Genomic DNA, 24,470 nt, shown 5'->3' with positions numbered 1-24,470 from the left:
ATCCATCCATCCATCCATCCATCCATCCATCCATTCCTGCGGTATGATACACATACATTAATTCTTAAATCTCCAAATGTTAACTTTAAAAGATAAATTATTGTGTATTGTGCAAACCAATAACAGATGCCTTTGTAAACTTATTGAGCATATGGGCACTCCAAATTAAATCACAACACACATCTGGAAAAAATGGCCTTGCATCAAAATCCTGTGCTATGAGCCATTATGCTGCATTGTTTCGCAGGTGATCAATTTTTGTTAGTGTCTTGCACAAGGGCACGATGTGGATATATTGGAGGTGTTACTGGAAAAAGTGTCTGTGAATGGTTAAAAAAAAAAGTGATACTAAAATATCAAAGGTAATATTCCAGAAAGGTCCAGCAAGTCTTGATTTCTGCTTTGGGGCACTTGGATAGACAGCCTTTGTTATAAAAAGACCTTCTCGTCAATGACATCATCCAAAAGCACCGGGTGGCCACTTTTCTCTCTCTGCTCGCTCGCTGCCCGCCGTCTCAAGCTAATGGCTGAATGCACAGCTAAAAGCTTTCAGTGTGATAAGGTAATATGGAATGCTGTGTCAGTGGGACCATCTATACTAATCATACAGTGATGAGGAAACGGTCTAAAAATAAAAATAAATGGAGAATGCTAGATTGTATCACCACCGGTTTTGCTGACTGCAGTATTTGGTATTTGTTTACTATTTGACTATTTCAACTGACCTTCCCGGCTGTCCTGTCCACATCAAAATATACTACAATATTAATGGAATACATATATTTTGCAGCTGCAATGCTACATGGCACAATTAAGATAAGCAGTATTGAAAATGGAATGGATGGAATTTGAGAAATATGAATAAAAAGAAAAACATGTCTATATAACTGCGACATTAGCGGCACCTCCCTGACTGCATTTCACCTTGTCCTCACCTATTTGCTCCGATGCTGCTCTTTCTCCCTTCCCACTTGTGTTCTTTATCTATTCCCGGACTTGCTGTCCTCAGTAAGACGGATGTTTGCATTCCCAGGGCAGATGGCCCTGCTGTTCCTCCGTGTACCCGTCCTGCACTTTACAACCGGGCGTGCTTGTTGGCTGTGACGAAGCGCTGCCTGGGGGGGAAATAATTTGTGCACAGTGTGGGCAAACCTCATAGACACAGCGCCTTTTTTTTCCAAATGTGCAGCTAGATTATTCGAACTTTTTTTTTTTACATATATTTCATGACATTATTCCCTTATTTTCGGTGTGACGTTTAAACGTGATCTCTTGAATATAAAAAAAACATATAAAGCCATAAATCGGCACTTTACTCACTGTTCATATAGCCCCCATATGAGGTACAAAATGAAAGTAAGCCTTATTTGACAATTGACTATTCTTTAAATTACCGTATTCAGCTCGAGTGTGCAAATTTACTTATTGACGATGTGTTGTGCAAAAGTGTCTGCCTGTGTCTAGCCTCCAACCATCCAATTTATTTCATTTGAATCTCAGCAAAAAAAATCACATTTTGTGCAATTCAAACATTGTCCCTTAGCTGCTCCCATCAAACGGAATGAATGTATGGCCCCAAAGGTGAGAGCCGTAATTGATTAAAAACCGTACTTTCTGCATGCCTCAGTCTAGTCACACCTAAGGATATGTGGCGCGTGTGTTTTTCCACGTGTGCGTGTGTGTGTATGATGGCAGGACATCAAAGTTGCTTCTGCAGCTCCATTTCATGGTGGCTAATGAAGAAGCTGTGAGTGAGCTTTGAGGTCGTCGTCTGAACATGATGCGCGAGGTCACTTCAAAGGCGGGATAATGACGGATTAAGTTGAAATCGTAGGCGTGCTCCAGTCGCTTTGCATTTTATTAACAAACCATCAGCGTATGATGCGATAAAATGGGCTTGCCTTCATTTCCCTTGTCCGTCCTACTCAGGACAAATCCTCAACATCCTCAGTGAGCTGCTATGGGGCTAAAGTTTTTTTATTTATTTTTATGACTAAAACTTAATTTTTATATCTCTTTAACTTGCGCAGATAGTTTTCTGCACAGTAAAGAAGCAACATTTTCCAACCTTTGAACACGTACAAACCACGAACTCTTTGGCTGCCATCTATCTTGTTCAGATGTGACCTTTGTGAACTTTAACCCCTCAAGTGTGCTTGCCAAGTCCGTGTTTACATGCATGGTAGAGGCACTCGGGGAAAGTCTAATTGCAGCTGGAAAGATTTATCCACTCCCAGACACTCCAGTGGCACTCACATTGTCAACGTGTTCCGCCATCAAGGGGATCATGGGCAGAGCAAATTCTTGTTGGTGCTGAAGAGGCGTAACATCAGCTAACTATAATAAATTTACTTTTACAATTTTTTCATTATTTTTGTATTATTCTTTGTGGATAAGGGACACCCTATATAATCAAATCAGAAAATCAAAAATATATAATAAATTAAAAACGTTTAACAAATCAACCATTATTCTACAAGCAATCAAATTTTTTAACAGCTATCCAAAAATTGAGTGGAAAAATTCAGACCTTTGCTAACTTTAATCAGAAAGGCGGGAGGGGTTGGGTGCTCCAACATGCCCCAATTGACGATGTGTGTTCACCACTTTTATGAAATGCAATACAGTCTCAACTTTACAGGCTTAGAGGTTAGTATAATTCTCATAAAATCTGTTGCCATTACTCTGACTTTACATGTGCATGACCATAACATTTTATCACCCTCATGATGGTGCTGCCGTTCTCCTAATGAATGTTGCTGTTGTCCTCAGCTGAGGGACTGCTGAAGCAATGCTACAATTTTGCTTGACTTTAACTCCTCTGGAGGACAATAGTGTACATGTACATGCAAATGTACTACTTCAGATAAATACAAGAGAGAAGACACATCAGAGGACCATTGGGTTCCTGTCCAGCTCGTGTCCAGAGGGAATCGGCCCAGCCTCATTTGTTGAAGTCTCAGCGGCAGCTTCCTATTTTGCTCGGCTTCCACCGATGTTTAATTGCCCTCATTATGTGATTAACTTGGCAAATTTACCTCTCACCCCTCAGGCGTGAGTCTCACACAGCGGCGGCCCGCAAAAAAAATAAAAATCTCAAAGTCACTCCATCAGCCAAAGAGCAATGTCAGCGCTAAGGGTGTCCTTCAAAATTTGCTGGGAAGTTTTTTTTTTCCCCCCAACAAATTTAACAGCAAGACGGTACAGGATTGTTTTCTCATGATTACTCGTCACTGATCACACATTTTTTCATCACGCCATTGCCATTTCAATGTACGGTGGTCCAGTTTATCGATTAGTTTATTGCAAAATATCGCATGTTATTGTATTGTTTTTTTTTTTCTTTTTTTAAATATTGTCTCCACTACCACTCAACCTACCCATCAAAGCATAGCACGTTTGTCCATGAACCAAGCCTGCAACCCCTTGTCGTGAAATGAGATATAAATCAAATCTATTTTGTAGTAGAAAAAGCTGTTAGTTTTGCAGCAGTGAGCTCATCTTCAGTTCATTTGACAGATCAAGGAGTTGCTATTGGTTCTTGAATCACATTTGAGAAAGTAGAGCTTCAGCAATATAATCCTTAAAATTTAATGTATATAAAAAAAATCACTTTTCATTTTATTGATGTCCTCTGAGAATAGTGTGGAAAATGAAAGAATGATGAAAGATAAAAAACAAAAGAAAATGGCCCCAATGCTAATCTATCTTGTCATGTTTAAAATATTCCTCTTGGCTTTCCCTGCCAGTCACTCGGAATGGTCACTGAAGTGCCAATTTTACCAGACCACTTGCTATTTGCAGGCAAAGTCATAGGTTTTCTTCCTTGTTTAATAGCCAGCGGCGGGAGGTGGGAAAGGGGCAAGGGGAGGGGGGGATGCGCATGTGTCCGTGAGGCTGAGCACGCCAGGCGGTGTGATAAAGGAGAAGTTTACAAATGGGATCCATCATTTTTCATGCACATGGGGTGACATCCCTCCGTCAGCTTATTTCGCTGTGATAGCCCGGTCCCCTGCTTCATTGATATCTGCATTAGGGACCTTTTGTTAAAGGTCTCATCTAAATGCATTGAAAAACACCTTGCTCCTTCTCTTGTGGAGCTCCTATACTGTTAAGTGTGCACATGCATTCAAAGATTTGCAGACTTGGCTTTGTCTACGTTGTGCTTAGCCTTTTGCGGTCAAAATATAGTTGTGTCGCTGCATGTGGAAATAGCAGAAAGAGATTGTGTAAAAACAACAATGGAGCTGGAAATGTGTCAACTGCAGAAATGATGGAAAGTGTTGTAATTTGCAGGTCGTGGATATAGATGCAAAAATAAGTGCTTGTTCTTCATGTCAAAAATGTGTACAAATATGTTTTTATTTATCATGACAAAGATGATTCTGCCTAAGCTTAAATTACAATTAACTCCTCGCTTAACAAAATTATATATTTTTTCATTTTAAATTGGTTCACATGATTGTGATTTGACTCTGGATTTGAGGCTTTTTTTTTTTTTTTGCTAACACTCCCGAGATGCTGCACTAGGCAACCTGAGGGAAAATAAATCTGAATTGTAAACCGCACATGATAAATACAACCTTCGTCTCATTCTGTGTTTGTAATGAAGCCAACAAATAACAAAACGAATTGGCTATGACCTTTTGACCTAGTTTGAAGTATATAGTTTGATGAGCCTTCCGCTTGAGTTGCTTTCAAATTAATATAAATGTGTGTGCGTGCATGCGTGTCTATGCGTGTGTGAAGTTGGCTGCTGTACGCCAATTAGCCAAAACACTTCACAGCCTCTTGATGCCATTCTGCTAAAAACACGACACTTCATTTCTCGCTCTCGTGCGGTCCAACAGTTCAAACCAACCCCACTGTAAATCCCTCGCTACTATTAAGAGGAGTTAATTTGCCATCCGTGTCTATCGCTTTTCAAGGCGCCATCATGTGATGCAACCGAGGTGCCAAGGGGCTAATGTCACTGTCAATCCTCCCCATTCCTCCGGCTACAATCTCATAGCTTAATTTCCACCCCCCCCCAAGCACCCTCTACCTTCAAGAGGTCTCAAATGCATACTTGAATCAAAATTGCCCCAAATTCTCCTGTTGAGTAATTTAATACAGGCTATGAGCAATGTTGCACTTTGGTAGTTCCGAATACATAGTACAGGTGCTCTGAATGAATGATGGACATTTTCAAGAAAAAAATACAGTCAAGTCTAGAAACATTGGGCCCATTTTTGGACCCAGACCAATTCTCTAAAGCAGGGTCTAACTGTGCGCATGAATGGACTTTTCTTTGTTTTGTTATTTTCATAGATGCACACAGATAGACGTGGGAGTGTGCGCCGTTGTGGGAGTGAGCCCAGTCAAATTGCTTCCTGGCCAATGAAAGCGGCGCCTTTCATTCTCTTTAAAATCAGCACAGGAGAAGAATAGAAGCATAAAAACACTTGCTGGAGTCCATACAGGAGAGAAAAAATATAATTGATTTCATGTTGCATGTTGAGGGCCATCACAGAATGGATTGTGCTCGACCATCAGGTTACAGCCGTAATGTTTTTTTCCCCTCGATATAAATCTGTACGTCGAATACTATTTAAAGCCATGCGTCGTGCTCTCTTAAATAAAGCCATCTCCTCTGTTGTCCTTCATCGTGTGAAGCGGAAATGCCAGGGCCAGCTCAAACAGGCCTTCCCAAACGTGCTGAGATTGAATACGAAAGCAGAGCAAAGGGGTCACTGACGAATGGAATTGGGTTTTATGCAGAGTGTGCCTCCGGTACACAACACTCCCAAAGCAAAAGCACAACCCTTAACAGGTTTTTTTTTTGACCCATCATTATTCCTCATAAATCCCCAAACTAGCCAATACCAGCGCCTTTGACAGCATGACTGATGAGTTTGTCATCATGAATGTCAAGAGAAATGGTCTCCTGCACCTTATCGCACCCCCCCCCCTCCTATTTCTCATTGTGAGTGAAAGTTGAGATTGGGGAGGGGGACATGGAGAAAAGACATTGTGATGAGCATCACCCGGTGATAATGAAGGGCATGCCGCTGTACTGTCAAGCCGCCGTGGACAGGCAGGCGGCCAGGGTGGCGGCCAGGGTGGCGGCCTGGGAGGCAGGTATGAGAAGACAAGTCTATTCATGCGTTTATGCGCCCTTATGTCTTTATCTGGAAGCAGGATGAATGAGCATATTCATATATTTACACTATGTCAGAGCCATGATTGCCATATCAACATCTGCCTTCACTCTCGGAGAGAGAAAATGCCAAGAGGTAATCAAGTCAAATGGATCTTCCATGCATCACAAATGGCATACCGAAAATATTTGGGTGATGGCTCCGTGAAATGCTCATTCCTCGATATACGTCATTTCACTCGAGATGCTTCCATTATGTTTGATTTATTCATATGAGCTTTTTTTTTTAAACCACATATAGTGACATCCATAATGGAGAGTGAAAAGGCAAGAAAGCATACATTCTTAATGTTTGTGTTTCCACTCCAAAAGTTTCATTGCTCATTGAACAATTACGGGTTGTCTGCGTGCAATGGACGATTTAACCAATCTTCACTAGTCAAGTAAAAATCCAACTGCAAAGCATCTTCTTGATGAACCTTACTTTCGGAGTCTGAAAGAGAGCCAACGTTTCCACTGAGTGCAACCTTTAGAGTTTTTCATAAGTGGATCCTGGCTGTAACTTGGCATGCAAACCTGCTGGTATACAGTCCAAGGATAATGAGCTTGAACCAGCAGCTCCGAGTCGTAAACTGAATATTCATGATGGCTTTAACAAGCATTTATTGCCTGGTTTTCATCAGAACATGGGCTGGAGAGACCTTTGGCAGTACACTCTCGGGATCCATTCCAAAGAAGAATTGTCATTCGAAAACCACAATGCACTCGGCTGGTCGCCTTCTCAGGCGAAGGGAGAGGTAGTGAGTGAGCCGAAACAGTTAAAGGTCTGCTTCTGTGCTTAGTTGGCTACTAGGATACAAATTAGTGTTCAACTATTTTTAGAAACAAACTCACGAATAGATGTCAAGAATGCAATTTAAAGTTATCTTGGGACTTGTGGAAAAACTGATAACGGTTACACAATCCATGCTCGGGTCACTTGGCTTGGTGCTCCAACTTCTCTTTCAGGAATTATATGTTGCTACTGAGAACATCCCATCCAACAATGCACTAAAGGATTCTGGCAGGAAAAAATGTTGACTGGCTCATATCAAGTTGGCACTACAAAATGTTTATTATTTGTCTAACCACTGAAAACAAGTCATCTTGTCAGCTATTTGGCGTGGAGTTGGACACCGCTCGTTGAGTACCACAACTACGAGCCGTATGATTCTTTCATGAGCCGTCATGGCATCTGCTGGCCTTTCATTGCCGCGCTCTTTGAGCACTTAATCAATAGCTGTCATCTCAAACTCATCCGCTAAAGTGGGCTCCGGTTATTTGTCCGTTCGTGATCCATCTCCATGCTGCTGTTTGAATTTTCATTACGCACTAAAGGGCCTTCTTCACTACCAGAAGACTTAACAGATTGTTTAAGGGCTCTCGATGTATTTTTATTTACACAAGACCTGTGTTATAAAAATCCATACGTGCGCCAGCGGGCAATGCATGGTGGCACGCGAGGGTAAGCTCGACCTGTGTGGAGAATTGGAGGCCTCTGAAAAAAGGCAATTTTAGTGTCTTGCCTTATTATTTGCTAAAGCTTTTTTTTTTTATTGCTGTTGTCCAGCACCTATCTGTCTGTCGAGATGTGCATTTGCTTTGGCTTTAAGGAGTCACCGTAGATAATTTATAGCTTCTCCCTCCTCCTCGGAAAAGTATTTGATAAAGCACTTGTGAGGCTGCCTGGCTGCAGGCTTGTTACGATTCTGTCTGCGTATCGTTTCTAAATCACGTCTTGTGATTGGGAGTCATATCTGCCAGAAAAGACTGATAGTACTCCCGGCGCAACAGTGGAGTGATTTGTAGTTTTGACTTAATCTGAAGTAAACATTGATAATATTGGAAGCACAAAGCCTGTTGTTGTTGTTTTTCCCCCTTCCAGAAACGACTGCACGGCGATCCATGCTTGGAACGTCGTTACGAAAACTGTTTTTGAAAATTGGACTTTAAAGAATTCAGATTGGCAAAGTAATTGGAGGTCAATAGAAAGTAATGCTCCACAACCGAGCCAAGCGCGAGGCAGTGAAAAAAAGGAGGGGGGGGGGGGGCAGCAAAGTGTCAATCAGCAAGCGCTTTGCCCGTATTGCCCCTTAATTTAATCACTGTTTAATTACTGTTGTCCCCTGAGGTCTGCTCTGTGAGCTTCAGTTACTGAGCTCTTTGCCTTCTTCTTCGCCGTCTCTCGGTGACTATTTAGCCCTCGGACACTGTCTCTAAAGCAGGCCGCTTTCTCAGAATCAGCAGCATTTCAACCTAACCTCGGGCTCCCCTTGCGTAAATCTGCTGATGATAATGTCAAGGGCAAGTACATATTTGCATGGGGGTGATGGACACACTTATCGGACGTCATTATATCCGGTCATGCAATGGCAAGAAAAGTTTGGCAATTTCTTGACCACACTGTTTTTCAGTCAGGTTTGTGGTCATCAGTGAAACCACTTCCCGAAGCTGTGGTGAGGTTGACATTGGCTATTTAATACAAGACCCCTTATCTATGGCCAAACACAGTCCATGTTGTGGTTACTCTGGATTACCAAGAGCCCACCACCACAGATACTACACAGAGGTCTACCAGGGGAATAGCTCCCGTTTAGCTTTTAAGCTGCATCAGTCGATACAAATTTAACATGCCAATGATCAGGTGCAGGAGATGCGAGGGTCTCTGGTGCCTTGCATTTATTTTTCCCGCTCTTGGAGACACACGAAGGTGCTCTCCTTGATCAATGAGGATTACATACGGCCAGGAGACAAACGTGTTAAAATGCGATTGGATGTGATTGTCACAGCAACCCTGACTTGATGTCATCAGTTCCTTCCTCCAGTCTCTGAGATATTTTCGAAACAAATGGAAATGTTGGCATGTGTAGGGTGAATTGTGTTCTGACTGACTGATGGATGAGATGCTGTCTCTCAGGAGAGTCCACATTGATGTGTATTGCCAAGGGAGGACAGTTGAGACCATTGTGACTCTTGGGTATTCACATTTGAGTGTTGACAGTTTTATTACGGAAATTTTGTTTGTGCTGGACGGGTAACATTGGGCTGTAACTGTCATAGTCTTCCTCTTCAGCTGCCATCTTGACAGTCAACAACACAAGGCTGCTTCTTCAACCAGCTGATGTTTTGCCCGGCGACCATTTTAACACATTGAAAGGAAGCTCGTTCCGTGACACAGATTAAAACTGTGCTTATATTTTAGCTTTTTATCACACCCTAGGTGTATTTTACTCTTTGGGATGCTTTATATAAAGCTCTAAGGCTAAATTGAAATTGGCTAGAGAATTGTGCCCATTGTAATCCCATGTAAGATGGCTCCGTGGCCTCATTTGTGTCAAGCAGGAGCAGCGAGACCTGTAATGCAATTTATGACCTGCTACCTCTGACATTAATAAAGACGGAACATGTACAGGAAATTAAACTCTCACTTTCCCCTTGTAATGAGATCTTATCCATCACAGTGCTGTTTACTCGTGCAATCAGATAAAAAGGGGTAAATTTGAAGCTCGGTTTCAGCCTTACGCGGGCACTACTACGGCAATTTACTGGCATTACTCTTTAAAATGGATCGAAAAGTGATTGGGATTGAAATAAAGTCTCTATATGTTAATAGGCGTGCTTTAGCTCCCCTGCTGATGCTCGGAATATCAGTGCGGTGTTTTCGTGTTATACATTCCTAATTGCATAGACAGGGCCGTGTAGTGAGCATGTGGAGCTCATCTGTGTGTGCTAGTTGGCCACAAGAGGGGAGTAGCAAGCTGAGGAGACCGCAGAGGGCAGGCCACAACAGGTTTATTCCAGTGCTGGAAAGCTGTAAAGTATATATTAACTAAAAGCTATAATAATCTTGTCTTTCTTTGATATAAATGAGGGGATAGAAAGCACTATGGACAGGGAAGAGGGGAAATGTAATAGTATTGGGTTTTATAGGTAATAAGAGTGAGATGATCAAAGGTTCTCGATACTCAAAAGCAGCAAGGTTGCACTCGAGGGGGAACTGAGTGCTCTCCACGTTGGCGCAGTAAATTGCCAGATCAGCTAATCAGAATTCAACTGGAAGATGTAAGTTTGAGGAGACTAATTGAAGATAGATTTAAGGGGCATCCATCTGGATGTAGCGACCCTCTATTGCTCTTCTTGGCAACTTCTGGTGAATATTAATAATGCTTTTTATATAGTGAGGAAGAGGAAAGGAGGGGGAGTCCAATTGAAACCCCTAAAAAGCATCAAACATGCAGGGTGAAATTACTCAGAGGATCTCTCAAGCAGACCGTCCATTTATGTGCCCTCTTGGTTACATGGAGGGCCATGCACTGATGAAAAAAAAATTAAAAAATAAATATCAGCACCTGCTCATGACCATATGAGCCAATTAAACAAGTATGGCCGTACAGTATGTTACCCTCCTCTAGATGATTAATCTCCGGATGTGTGGTGCTGCTTGACCCGACTGGCATAAGATTGAACATCCCAGGAAAGAAAAACCATCAGGTATAGTTAATGAAGAGTACAGACTGATCAAGAGGTAGGCCAGAATAAATGGAACTGCAGTTTAATGAAGTCTTGGTGATAAGAAAGGTTTAGATTTGCATAAGGCAATTGCAAAGAATTAATGGCATTATGTATGGAATACAGGTATCTTAAAATTGTGTTAAGGATTAGTTGGGTTGTTTTTTCCCAAGGTTACCTTTCATCTATAGAAAAATAAATTGTCATTAAACTTCATTTTAAATTACTTTTTATAAGCACTACTCACAAACATGAACTGTAATATATATATATATATATATATATATATATATATATATATATATATATACACATGGTGTGTGTGTGTGTGTGTGTGTGTGTGTGTGTGTGTGTGTGTGTGTGTGTGTGTGTGTGTGTGTGTGTGCGCGCGCGCGCGCGCGCGCGCATGTAGCTTGTCTGACGTCATGTTGATCTGGAGAGAGATTAAGCGATCTTACACTAAATCACAAGCGCTACTGTGGGTTGGAGCCAAGTTGTGCAATTGATTGCTTTAATACTTGATTCATCATCACTCAATTTGACATATTGCTATACTCACACAGTGAGTCAAATGTAAGGAAAATAACTTCTTTATCCGATGCACATTTTAAGAATGTTAGTACCTGTTTATAAAGTTTCAAGGACATTTATTTCACTTTTTTTTTTGCGAAATCCTGCTCAGTTTGACTATACGGCTTTGAATTATTTCCTCTGTTAAAAGATGGCTTCAAAACACCTCATATGATTGGTGTTTTTAGTTGGATATTCTGCTTTGTGACCCAATGACATCATCAGTTTTTTTTTTATATTCCTTTTCACCATGGCCCTTGATCTGATTGTGAGAACACCGAAGCGAACAACGCTGTCAATATGGCATTCACCAGTGCTGTTATTTCCCTCAGGACTTGCCAACACGCATCTGATGTCATCCTCCTGGGACAATTTCATACAACGGCCCAAGTGGTACAGAACTATTATCATCATTATTTTTTTAGATTAAAAAAAATAAAAAATACATTTGGTAGCTGAAATGAATTACTTGACAATTCAAGAACTTTCATCGACATAAATTGCCCATTACGGCGCCCAGTTTTAAATTGGTTGTGCCCGTCTTCATTGCTGAATTTCCAGTGTTTGATTTACATTTAGGAAATAGTGCCATTAGTCCCCAATAACCATAGCTGCGCTAAAATACTGCGCTATTTTACAAACTGAAGTACCTTTCTCTTACTCCTCAAGGAGACATTTTCACTTCACTGCTTTGATACGCTTGGCTGCTCAGTAGCTGTTGAAGTTTGGGGATGAGGCGGGTGGGGGGGATAAAAATAAATAAAGGCTCCCACCGCAGACAGGTGTCTGATTCTTATTCCCATGGCAAACGTGTGCCACACCTAGATGCAGATTGCCCGTGGAGATCACTGTTGGTGCAAAATGGAGGCGCTGACCCAAACTGGGACCATTTTTGCAGGCCTTCAAATATGATGTGTGCTTGAGGGGAGATGATACAGCAGCGAGGGTACGATTGCTATAATGATAGACTCCTAACCAGACATTTTTCATAAATGGAAACTTCAGAGCTTTGACAAGAATCAAGAATGGGCTCATATGATGTTAGGCAATTTGGAGGGAATGTTTTCTTTGGGGGGAGAAAATTACCATGCTGTGTATACTTTTGCAGAAATCGAGTTCACCTCGGGTGGAATCAATGAAAGTTGGGAATGAGTCCGTTTTGTCTAGGTTTTATTTAACTTTTTCATAGTGGAAAATTTTGCATTTTTTATAGACAGTGTTACAGTAAATCAGAGTTGGCTTGAATGAGGATGTTTGATATGATTTGTACAGCATTGATTCCCCTTCCAATTTTGGTCCAACTCTAAATTGGCCATGCTTTGAGGCACTGGACTGTATGTTCCGATGTATAAAGTCTGTCTTTCAAAGCTTTTTTGTCTCTGGTGTGCAAAATGGGATCGCCTACCTCGGGGTATGATTAGCATGGGAAGTCATTCCACCTATCCTCATGGCCACTGTGATAAAAATATAGGAAAGTGATTAGAAGAGATGTGGGAGGGGGATAGGCTTGATTCATTTATATTTTATGACATATGAAAAAGTAATCTGACCTATAGACGCTATGGCTCACTCTTGATGGGAAAGTAAAGGAGACTACATCTGTTGAAGACTGCTTAATTTCAATGGCAGCACTGCATTATTTACGTTATTAAAAACCACGACGGAACTCATTCAGGAGACACGTGCATTAATCCCAGTTTGGAGATGAAAATAAGGTGACAGCATGGACTCTCGCTCTCTCTCACTCTCTACAGAGCCATCTTCAACCCGGCTGGTTATTCTAGCATATTGTCATGGTTATTGCAACTAGGTCGGGTTGATGGTTTTCCGTCAGTGAATGTGGTCTGAAGTTGAAACTACTGTATGATATTTGATGGACAGTTGTGGTGGGCCAATGGCGATCCTCTGTTACATTTTAGAAACATGTTATTATAACACATTTATTTATTTATTCATTTATTTACTTATTTATGTTTAGCTCCACATTCTTAGCAGTACATGCAAGAGAAAGTGGATAAAGTTAAATCCCATGATTCTGACTTTGTTTACTCCCAATTTTATAATCATCCAAAAAGTATCCCTCATTTGAGCAAAGTAGTGACATTTCAGACTTGGTTTTGTTTTTTTTCCCCACACACAAAAACAAAAGCCAACGAATAATACGACACCATCGAGGGCAGTAGAAGGAAACCAAAACAACTATTAAAAAGACACTTTGATGGTCCACTGCACTAAAGGGAACCACAAAGTCAGGTGATGGCTATATGCCGCTTTGTCATGCCGACGGTCCCATTTAGCCATTATGGGATTGTAGTCCTATAAAATGTTGTTTACAGCTGTTTGTAATGTTACAAGTTCTACCTCTACCTTTTAAATTTTACATTAAGCTGTTGTATAAAATCTGCTCATTCTGAAAAGCTCCATGAAGGTTTTCATACAGAAACAACCGGTCGTACCAGAGACTAACCATTGACCGTCCATTTTATTGCTTGGCGAAGGTGATCACTCCATGTTAGGCAATCATATTTGCGTCAAGGTAAAGCGGGATTCTTGGGTACGTCTACTTATACTAACAACCCCCCTCCAGATTTACATACAAAAACATGACACATTGTCATAGTGACAGTATGCCATCGCGACAATACTTGTATTGTGCCATGTAAGCAATTTTGTACTCGCACGTCGGGGAGTGTGGGGTGATTGTTGTGATGGATCTTCTGTCTTTTGATGAGCATGGTTGTATTTAAACAGCATCATTTTCACTACGTTGGTCCAGCTCCATATTTTCAGGTCAGTCGGGGTTTAATTGTTGGGCCTTAAATATTCATAGGCAGGGTGAGTGGATAAATGAAGGTATAAGCACACTGTAAAATTTTCAATAGGGCAAGTGTCACTGACTTCCCTGGATACAATTTACTGTACACGACGACATTTACTGTAATGCCAATTAATATGTTAAGAGCAGGGAAAGAAAGCCGAATGGCATTTTCCATTTATACATCATGGACTAATCTAGAATGAGATGGATACCATTAAGACGAAAGGTGCACGGCATTAAAAGGAGCACTTTATGTGGGGTCTTTATAAAGGTATGACTCTATGTAATTCTAACATTCAATCTCACCTTTGATGCTTTCATTCATTACTTTATACCTGTGGAAGTAACCATTTCTTTTACAATACCTCCAATGTTGATTCTGCTTGACTTCCAAGTTATTCACATTTTGAGCCAAATGTTTGAATATACATTAAATAGTGTGTTGGGTGGTGTGTAAAATTATTCACTCATCCATTAATTTTTTTATGGTTTAAAGAAGTAGAGTCTTACCTGATTGGAGGGTTGTGTATGTCTGGATTTATTTATTAAGATGACGGCTAAGAAAAACACACTGGAAGAGTTCCTTTGGCAAAATTTGTTGATATCACGCACGGCGATGGTTTCAACTAAATTTTGCTTTTCAAAGATTTTATTGTCTAGTAAACTATAATTAACCATTCTTGGGGCATTCTACTAGATCCACTACAATCTACACTCTTTTGGGGAAGATAAAGGAGTGATTTATTTTTCTATCACCAAGATAGCATTTTCCCCCTTACTATAGTTTGTACACAGACATTTTTTCGAGTCACAATGTGTAACTTAGCAACAACCAAAGCCGATATAATCGCACCCAGCTGTCATCCCCCCTCCACTTACCTCTCTTGCCAAGGTTAGTATCCCCTCAACCTCTACACTTCCATCCTTCTCCTTAATGGCTTATTTGATGATAATTAACCCTGAATCCAACAGAGACGGGCCAGTGAAAGATTGATGGCTTCGTCGGCCCGCAACACCTGTTCTTCCTGCGAGGGCTCCCACTTACCAAACCGTGGCCAAATATGGCTGCCCTTAAGGCCCCCGCATGTTAATGTCAAAGACAAACACAGGTCCTCCCCAGTGTCCTGGGTGCTCTGTATAGGGCAACACTGCGACCACAACCTCTGATTACACTCATTATTCCACTCAAGCCAGGCTATTCTAAGGGGCATCTTACAGTCCCTTTTGTTCCAATTATCTACAGTGGCCCATAAAATGTCCATTCATCTGCTGCCACACACCCTTTGCATACAGATGCCCCGACTCACTGGAGAGCATCTTTCATTAGGCCAGTCCTCTTGTCAGGGAATCCATTTGGGCAAGGGACCAAGTGCACATTTGGGAGCCTGGCGCATGGGAGTCGTATAATTAAGGAGTCATGCGAAACAACTCGAGCGTAATAATGGTCAAAGTTATGCAATTTTCAGGCCACATTGTATTCACCCCCCCCACCACCACCACCACCAAGAACAACAACCCGGCATACACACAACACGCACATAAATATACTCTCTGGTATAGGTGGAATCCTTGTACCTCAGAAATCACATACAACGTAATTTCCGGACTATAAATCGTTACATTTTGCACAAGCTTTGAACCCTGCGACTCATAGTCCGGTGCGGCTTAAATTCAGGTGCGGCTTATAGTCAATAAATAAATAAACAAGTATCAAAGAATGGGGAGATTTTACTTAATTTAATTCTATTTAGTTTAACGATGCAACTCACTAGATGCTCATGACAGTTGAGAACTGAAATATTACATTACTTAATTTTAATTACATTTAGCTTTACTATGCAATTTCTCTGTACACTTGTAAGGCAGTTGAGAACTGGAGGACTGTTTTGTTCGGTCTGTCAGGTTTCACATTACATTATTTCCAATGGGAAAGATGGTTATGAAACTCCAAACTGGAAATTAACCAATGTTATTAGAGGTTCCACTTTAGTGGATATTGTATACCTATGTTGTGGCCGTGGGTGTATTTCTCTTGTGGTGAGTAACTGCTGTGAGAAGCTGGACTTTATGAGAGTGTTGAGAAATGATTCCAGACTTCACACGTGCTCACTATTATACTAAACAGATGTTAATTATTTCCTTTACTCCCCCCAACTTCACAAGAGATGTTCCCCTCTCCTGTCGATGTCGGGGTGAGGCATCCCCCCCGCCGTTTTTGCTGCAGTAGGGGCTTTCGGGAATTGGGGACTAATCCAATGCAGGAAAGTATTTAATTTTTCATAAGCAAAGGAACCTCAGAATGCACACAACTAACAATGCACCCCAAAGCAGATGTAGGGCGTTTTTAATTTATGGAGAATGGAGCGAAATGGGCAGATGGAACAAGAGGAGGTGGAGGCATGCTGAGGGACTCTACTTTTTCTCTCTTCTCACCTCACAAACAAGCAGAGGCTGTGAGCGCATGCCACCGTGCACGCACGCACGCACACACACACTCCCACTCGCTGCTCAAAAGACGGCAACTACTTGCACAAACACACCACCCCCACAAGTTGCGCACTTCCCACTCCCGACGTCTCATCATCACACACTCACAAACAAACACGCCCCCCCTCGTATATTTAAAAACCATTTCGCTTTCAATTGCAACCCCCAAGAAAACACATCCTCTAAATAAAACAGCACCATTCCTCGACCGGACCTGGTGATGAGCGTTCGTAATGAGCGGCCCTGTGTTTTCTCCAGAAAGGAGAGGGGCTTTGTGTGTGGTGGGCCATGTATAGATATGAATATGCATAAGAAGCTGTCAGACAGGCAACAGGCACTGCACATACAGTATATATGATGCCAAAGGTCACCAGAGTGAGGCGTGAGAATTAGCTCTTCGTCGGGCATTTGGAGACACTGAATAAGTGTTTGGAGGGCGTGGGTGGACTGTGAATTATGCTAATGCATGAAAGTAGTCCTTGGCTCACTTTGGAGGACGCTATTGATTGAGAAGTTCAGTCTAGTCGTCTAAAGTAATTTTTTTTCTTAGTTTGAGTTGGCAGAATACCAATGAGATCATTTCATAATGCTTACACGGTGAAATATGGACTGTATTAAAAAATCCTTTATTTAAAAAAAATAATAATAATACTAATTCAAATAGACTGTACCAGCAAAACATGCATATCATGTCAATAGTTTCCTAATAAATATAATGGTACGTTGTAGTTTGTAAAGGGAATGCAGTGTCACATTATGTGAGGAAGGATAGCAAGTGGGACAAAACAGGATGGGGACATAAAAATATCGTGTGCCTTGCCCTGCAACCAATATGTGATTTTAAAAATGTATGTATTTTAGGGCTCCTAAACACAGTTCGACATGCCTTCTCGTCTCCCAAAACAAAATCCATCCCCAAAATGGTGTCTATTTTACTTGGCTCCCACTCTAACAAGAACAACCATCCTCAGCTTGTTAACTATTCATTTGCGGTGACATTAGCCCAGCATTATGTCTCTCCCAAACGCATGTGTCCTCGGGCTTTTGCCCAGACGGCCTCGCTGTCCCGCGGCCTCTCTGCTGTAAATTCCCCACTTAAAATTTCATGATCTCCCGCTCGGCATGATACCACTTCCATCATGAAGGAGTTCTCAAACCTAATAACCGTTTCGACTCTCTGCGAGCCATCAAAAACCTATTTGTTTCAACAAAAGCCTTCTCCCTCCTTCTATACAACGGGTAATAATGCTAGATAGGTTTTAAGGGCAATGAATTGTGGAATTACCATTTTCTGCCCTCTTTGTCTCTGTCTCTTTCTTCCTGTTCTCTCTCTTCTCCAGATCATTATATTAAACACTTAATTATTCATTGGTAATGCCTGTCATGATGAAATATTGTCCTCTGCCAATCGGAATGCATCATACTGCCGAGGCTTCTCTTCCTGAGGTTAATGGCACGGTCCTCACTTGCATTAGCTTGGCTAAATGCAGCACACCTCATAAGTCAAAGTTCCCTAAGTGAGTGGCCAAGTCACCACCCTGATCGCTCGTGGGTCAGTGAGCTCATCCTAAGGAGGACAATTTCACACACACATACACATATAAATGTCCACATCCTATCTTTTATTGTTTCATCTGAAGCACAAGCCGGCAAACCCAAGGCCCATAAGCCATATGTGGCCTGCAAGAGCATTTGATCTGACCCACAATAAATTGTAAAAACAACCTCCGAGTTTAAACTGATATAAAAAGCTTAAAACCTTTAACCCCCAAATGCTCATAATATATAACAACAATACAATGTTGCCTTACTGTATTGACGTATAACCATGATATATTGTTTGAATTTAACTGTGTTTTTACAGCATACAGTATGTTTATTGGTATTACAGCAGCAAGTCTAAATTTAGAGTTTTGACTCCTTCAGTGTAGTACCATGATGTGCCGCTACTAGAAAAGATGCTGCATAGATAAAAGTTAAGAAGAGGCAGAGAAGGTCCCCAAGTAAAACTCCAATAATAGCAGTAATAGAGGTTTCAGACGTTTCAGATAGAATTAAAAAGTATATTGTATTATACAAGTATACAATGTCATGAATTTTAGTCTACATGGATGCTCATTATTGTTTCATAGGCGCTAGCCACTAAAATCTCAGAGATGCACCACAATAAGGCTCATGAAGACTGAAATGTCCTCAAGTATATTGCAGTATTCTAATTCCTATGATGTTGTGCAGACATTCAAAAAGAACTTCAAGTGAAATTCCAATCCACTGTTCCAGGTCCGAGGTCAGACGATACCGACTTGCCTGTGATTGGTGTTTGCCGTCGGGGCTTATAAAGGTGAAGAGTGGATGGATGACTATTCATACGGCATCCTCATGGATGCAGCCTCCATAAATGGCCCCAGCAGAGTCTTATGACTAAATTATGAGCGTGACATTAGTCATTCCATACCACATGTTCAATTTCCCCGACATAAACATTATTAAACAGATTACAGGGGATAGCGTTGACAAGGATCTCGCAGGTTTGATAGGAAGATGCACGGCACTCTCCGTGTGTTAATACACCTCGCCATGCAATCGTTCCTTTGCAAATATGCAGCGTTCACAAAAATGATGGTTTTATGCACTTAAGCAAATTGCAGCTGATTAAATCTTTCTAATCTTGCTAAAATGAAATTCATCTTATCATTGGTTAACAGGGCATTTCATGTAATGGGGTGGAAAAAGTAAACATTTAGCTGTTTGCCAATAAAATGCTGACAAATGAGTAAATCTCACTAGCCGTGCAGCTTTTGTCTACCGCGATTACAATAAATCACATAGAAAATTTATTTTACTTGCAGGGAGGTCAGAATGTTTCAAGCCGGAAAAAACCTGGAAACACAAAAGATTAATTGCTTAACTGAAAGCCAGAATAGGGGATTATTGTAAACTTCTCTTAACATGTCAGCAAATAATAAACAAAATAAGTGTTTAAGAAAAGGCATGTCTGTGTACAGTACTGCCATCTAGAAAGATCAATAAATGCAACAACTGGTTCATGAATCATCTTGAAGCGTCATTTGCTCATCACTACAAATAACGTGGGACCTGAAGCAGATCGGTTACTCACACCCTATGATTAGAGGAGTGGGATAAGAGGGAAAATGTGGATTTTCCTGAAATGTCTACTTTCTGCTGAATTTAAAGTCTACTGTGTCACATTGTACTATTTACATAACTAGTCCAAGCCCATTCCTTTTTACAAGCTCATGCGCCACAATTGTGTTTCTATAAACAACTTATTAGTGAATGACATTTGAAATGCAACACATTGAAGTCCAGAATTTATTTGACCTTCGCATGGCAGTTGACTCCCCTCACTGTCGAGCTCATTAGTGGATCATCTAATCTCATTAGACGATGACGCGCTAAGATGGCACGGCTACAAAGTCCTCCCTCTTTCTCTTTCTCGCTCTCTTTCAGGTTCAGTCCAGACGTATGAACAGGTGTCGGAGCGGCCGGCATTCAAGTCTGCACCCGGCAGTGTCCCCCCGCTCACCCTTCTCCCTTAATTACCGCGGCTTGCAGTATGCTCACTATCTGCTGCCTTTCATGACAGTTGGTGTTTGCAAAGCGGCTTTTATGTTTGTTTTAGCTGATGTTTGCTGCTTATTTAGTCTTTGTCAGAGGAGCAATTTTGCATCTTTATCTGTTGATTCCAACTGCTCTGAGTGCCAGAGAGCCGCTTTAGAAACTTTGGGCAATAATCAGGTGTTGATTTTGTGTTTTCTGTAACTATTTACAAGAAACTTAGTGTGCATAGAGAATGAAATGATGGCCCTACAGCACAGCTGTGAGGATTTGGCTGGTTCCGTCAAGGCCTTGGGCATATAGGCCTAGTCATTTCCATGTTGACAACGGTAGTAATCAAGAATTTTCCTGCTTTAACACGCTAACATTTCATTTCCGTGATATGCGACTTCAGCTTTGTTCCTGAGCCTAATCTCCAAATAACAATGAGCCGCTTTCCTGATAAATCTCATTGACATTCTTCACTCCAAACCTCCACTAACCTCGCTTTCAATCCCATTTGTTACTCTCCCCTGTCCACGTATTTTATTTTTTATTATTCCATGAAGCTCATATTGCATATCATGTGGCGTCATATTTATTGTTGCAGCTTATTTAAATAATCACCGGCATGTCAAGGAACATTATAGCCGCCTGTCAAGGTAATAACACATTGTCAGCGCTGTTGGCAAGCAAATATTAAACCATAGATCAACGTTTAACAATGCATAATGGACTGAATCTGCATGCTCCTGTTTCCATTTCAGTTGGCCCTCGGCTATATTAGAATAATTTAATGCTCCAAATAATATGAAAAAGGTGTTATTATTGCTTTTTTTATGATTAATAGTCGAGGGAATTATAGTTTCGTGTAGTAAGGAATATGAGGTTGTTTGTATGTGACAGTTGTTTGATTGTAATATCCCATGGTAACAAAACCTGGGGAAAAAAGAGAAAACTGTATAACTTGTAAATCTGCCATTTTGTGATTTATTTATAGCCGCATTATGATGGTAAATTGCTATGGTGTTTGTCAGTGTCAAAGTGCATAGTTCATGAGTAGCTTTAATATACAAAATATGTGAACATCCACCTTAAGGATCAATTCTTTATATTTATATTTATAAAAGCAATTTGTTCACAGAAATTTGCTCAATAATGGGGGAAAAACAAGAATCAGAATTCCAACTCCTAAAGTTGTTTGAACTTTGGGGTGAATGTTTGACCAAAATTGCTAGTTTGAATTTTGAGGTACATCTGTGTTGTCTTTTGACAAGCTGACTAATGTAAATCCATTAATTGCTTTTTAAAGCCTTTTATTGTTTCCCTGTTGGGCTTTTTATCTACTTAAATTCCGTTTGCTCGCTAATCGCTGCACTTGTGTGCCGCATGAGATTGGTGAAAGGAGGTGGACAAAAAAAAAAAATATTTTTTTTAGATCCTTTTAAGGGACGCTCCTTCTACGGTTCATCGACATTCATTGCTTGACGTTGCACTGACGGAGCAAATATGCAAGTGCTCTTTGACATTTCTCTGTCTGATTATGCGTGATGGGTGCTAAACCTGCAATGCTAGTCTGAGGGTTCCTCTCATCAGATACTCACTTAAGCAGCGCCTATCATAGCTCGGGGCAGCTCCGGGTGGGTTTGATTAGGCCTCTGTGGACAGCCAGGGTCAAGGAAAGGCTGTCTCCTCAACGAGGAAAGCGGAAACGAGAGATGGATGCGCAAATGAATGGTAACGGAGAATTAGACACGTCGGCCAAGGTCTGCGTTTTCCTGCAATCAGCACGACACCTGGCCTCGTCTTAATTGGTCAGAATACCTCCACCTAATCCTCTTCCTCTGTGTCTGCAGACCTTTGAGCTCAGCGGTGAATGGACAAAAGCCGGCCATGAAGGGGGATGAAAAAGAAGGGGGCCCTAATCCAATTAGATAACTGTTAGAAAGCCCTGAGTTGAGTTTCACATCCCTTTAAAAGTAGACACCACCTTTGACCTCTGTGAATGCTGTCTTGTTAGGAGTCACAGCAGGTCTGTCTGTCCAGAAAGGAATGTGTGTGTGTGTGTGTGTATCATTTTAATGCACGCACGGTAAAATGAGAGGTCCTCTTCTTCATCTCATCCACATCTCCTCCAATGTCTCTGTGGATACTTGCATGATGAAGCTCGTGTTTGTTTTTCAGTTTAAACTTAATTAACTCCTTAATGCGCTTATGTAAACACAACAAAATGTGGGAGCACAACAAAACAACAACAACAACAACAACAACAACACGTGAACTCTACTCCAGCAAATGAAATCACTACGGGGACTCCAACTGATTTATTCATATTTACAGTCCTCCATGCCTTAGGTGATGTTTTTGCCAGTGAACGCATTAATATGAATCACTGCTTGCTTATTTTATTTATATATTTTTTTGCGCATATCATGACGGCTGTGCTTAGCCTCCAACTCCTTTTTTTATTGTGAATGTCAAGAACACATATCAATAGTGCACTCGGATACTGTTGACCCTTTAACGTCTATTGCTGTGAAAGTGCTGCAATTTGGAACTAACCCAATATTTTGTTGAAAAAATATTATTTTAATGTAAAACAAAACTTTATCTTACTTATTTTCTTTGTGATGCTGCCAGAAGAAATGGAGCTCATTGTTGTTCGGTACAACACGAACAAGCGATTCAGTTTCAATTAGAGACATATATATATATTTTTTTACAAAGTAGATATTGGATTACATACACTACACAACACTTCCACGCCTCATTTGAATAAAAATGATTAATATGCAAAAAACACCTTAAGCGGATTACCACTCTACGTCAGTTGGGCATCTTCAAAAGGATAAGTAGTTTTACTCTATATTAGTTTTAATATACAGTAAAGCTTTTATTATGGCCACCGGCTGATCATGGAACAAATGTATTCACTTAAGATGATTGCCTGTCGGAAATAATATATTTTTTTAATTAGAACAACTTAGAAGCCAACCAGCTCGTGCCGCTTCCACGTTGGTAATTTCACTGTATAAAACTTTAAACTTTGTCAAAAAAGTGTGGCCTCAGTGACCGCTCCTTAAATGTTTGCTAAAAGGAGAGAACGACTGGCCCGTCCCCATCATGCCTCAGAATGTCTCTGCATAGTGATCAAACAATGAAATTTAATCAGTAGCCTCCAGTCCACTCCACATAAAAATGTGTTCTCTAATATAAAGTTCATTTCTATGAATATTAAAGCAGCATATCATCTGCTGAATATTTCATTTGATCTCCACCTTTAATAATGCACAATGAGAGATTGTACATTCCCCCACTTTGCCTATATACAACGACTTTGTCCATTTTTGCGTAGTACGTACATCATACGCTGCCTTGCAAGTTAAGCTATCTGTAATAAAGCTATCGTGAAAATGACACGTTCAGTAGCGGATATCACACTGACTGCTTTGGGCGCATAGGCTGTCAGGCTGAAATGGAGTCGATAGGAATGATGGTTTAAGTAAATGTCGAGAGTGAAGCATTGCTTGACATCTGCTCCATCTGGGTAATTATTAGATTTAACTTTTAAATGAGCTGGGAAGTAAGAAAACTTGTTGGCAGTATAGCAGCAGCAGCTTTTTCTCCAAGTAGAGCAAAAATCATTATCTATTGCTTACTCCAATAGAGAACCTCAATCTTAAAAGTTAAAGAAACAAAGATGTTGAACTTAGTTACGTAAGTGACTACATGAGCTCCCTGCAAGGCTTCAAATGCTTATGCAGTTTAATTGTGTGACATTATAAGGATGCAAATGAAGTGTGTAGACATGGCAACCCTGTTAGAAAAAAGGCCCGAGGCTGTCTCCCCTTTGTTTCCTTCCACATCAGCCCTCTTCTAATTATATTATCGCCGTCATTTTAGTTACTTGCCGCGCTCTCGTTCTGTGCACACCCCCACTCCAAATGCTTTTGTATGGCACTGTCATCAAGGTGATAATTGCATTTCAGTCCCCAGTAAGAGACATTCTTAATTATTTCAGCATTAGGCGATAGTTATACAGGCAATTATTGCTTGACTTCACAATTATATACTTTGTTGGATTGTCTTTTATCAGCGGGACACAAAGAGCTTTTTTTTTTGCACCTGTCAAGAGGGGCACCCGTGTTTTTTTTCTTTTTTAATATATATATATATATATATATATATATATATGCAAAAGATAAGTGATGTGACACAGTTTGTATGGATCCATTCAAATGCAAACATTGCATGTTGTGTTGCGGAGCTTTCAAGCAAGCTTTCAAGCCATGAAAAGCATTTTGATTGCTCTCTTTGGACACTGGAGGTCTGTTTCTTTCCCTTTTTCAA

General features: G+C 40.8%; 1 protein-coding gene across 2 annotated transcripts in view; it reads left to right on the top strand.

The window, feature by feature from the left end:
• sox11a (SRY-box transcription factor 11a) overlaps positions 1 to 24,470 on the top strand; it is a 170,517-nt gene that overhangs the window by 3,491 nt on the left and 142,556 nt on the right. The window contains exon 2 of one of the 2 annotated variants that reach the window (XR_015068301.1): positions 20,034 to 21,528. The exons of the other annotated variant lie outside the window; for it this stretch is intronic. The gene's annotated coding sequence lies outside the window, so the exon portion shown is untranslated. Of the gene's footprint in view, positions 1 to 20,033; positions 21,529 to 24,470 lie in introns of those variants that run through there. 2 annotated transcript variants of the gene reach the window in all.

The sequence above is a fragment of the Syngnathus leptorhynchus genome, chromosome 15, assembly GCF_054491065.1.
Source record: "Syngnathus leptorhynchus isolate UIUO chromosome 15, UIUO_Slep, whole genome shotgun sequence".
NCBI lineage: Eukaryota > Metazoa > Chordata > Actinopteri > Syngnathiformes > Syngnathidae > Syngnathus > Syngnathus leptorhynchus.
The sequence above is the reverse complement of the archived record's forward strand: the minus strand, read 5'-3'. Positions and strand labels throughout refer to the sequence as shown.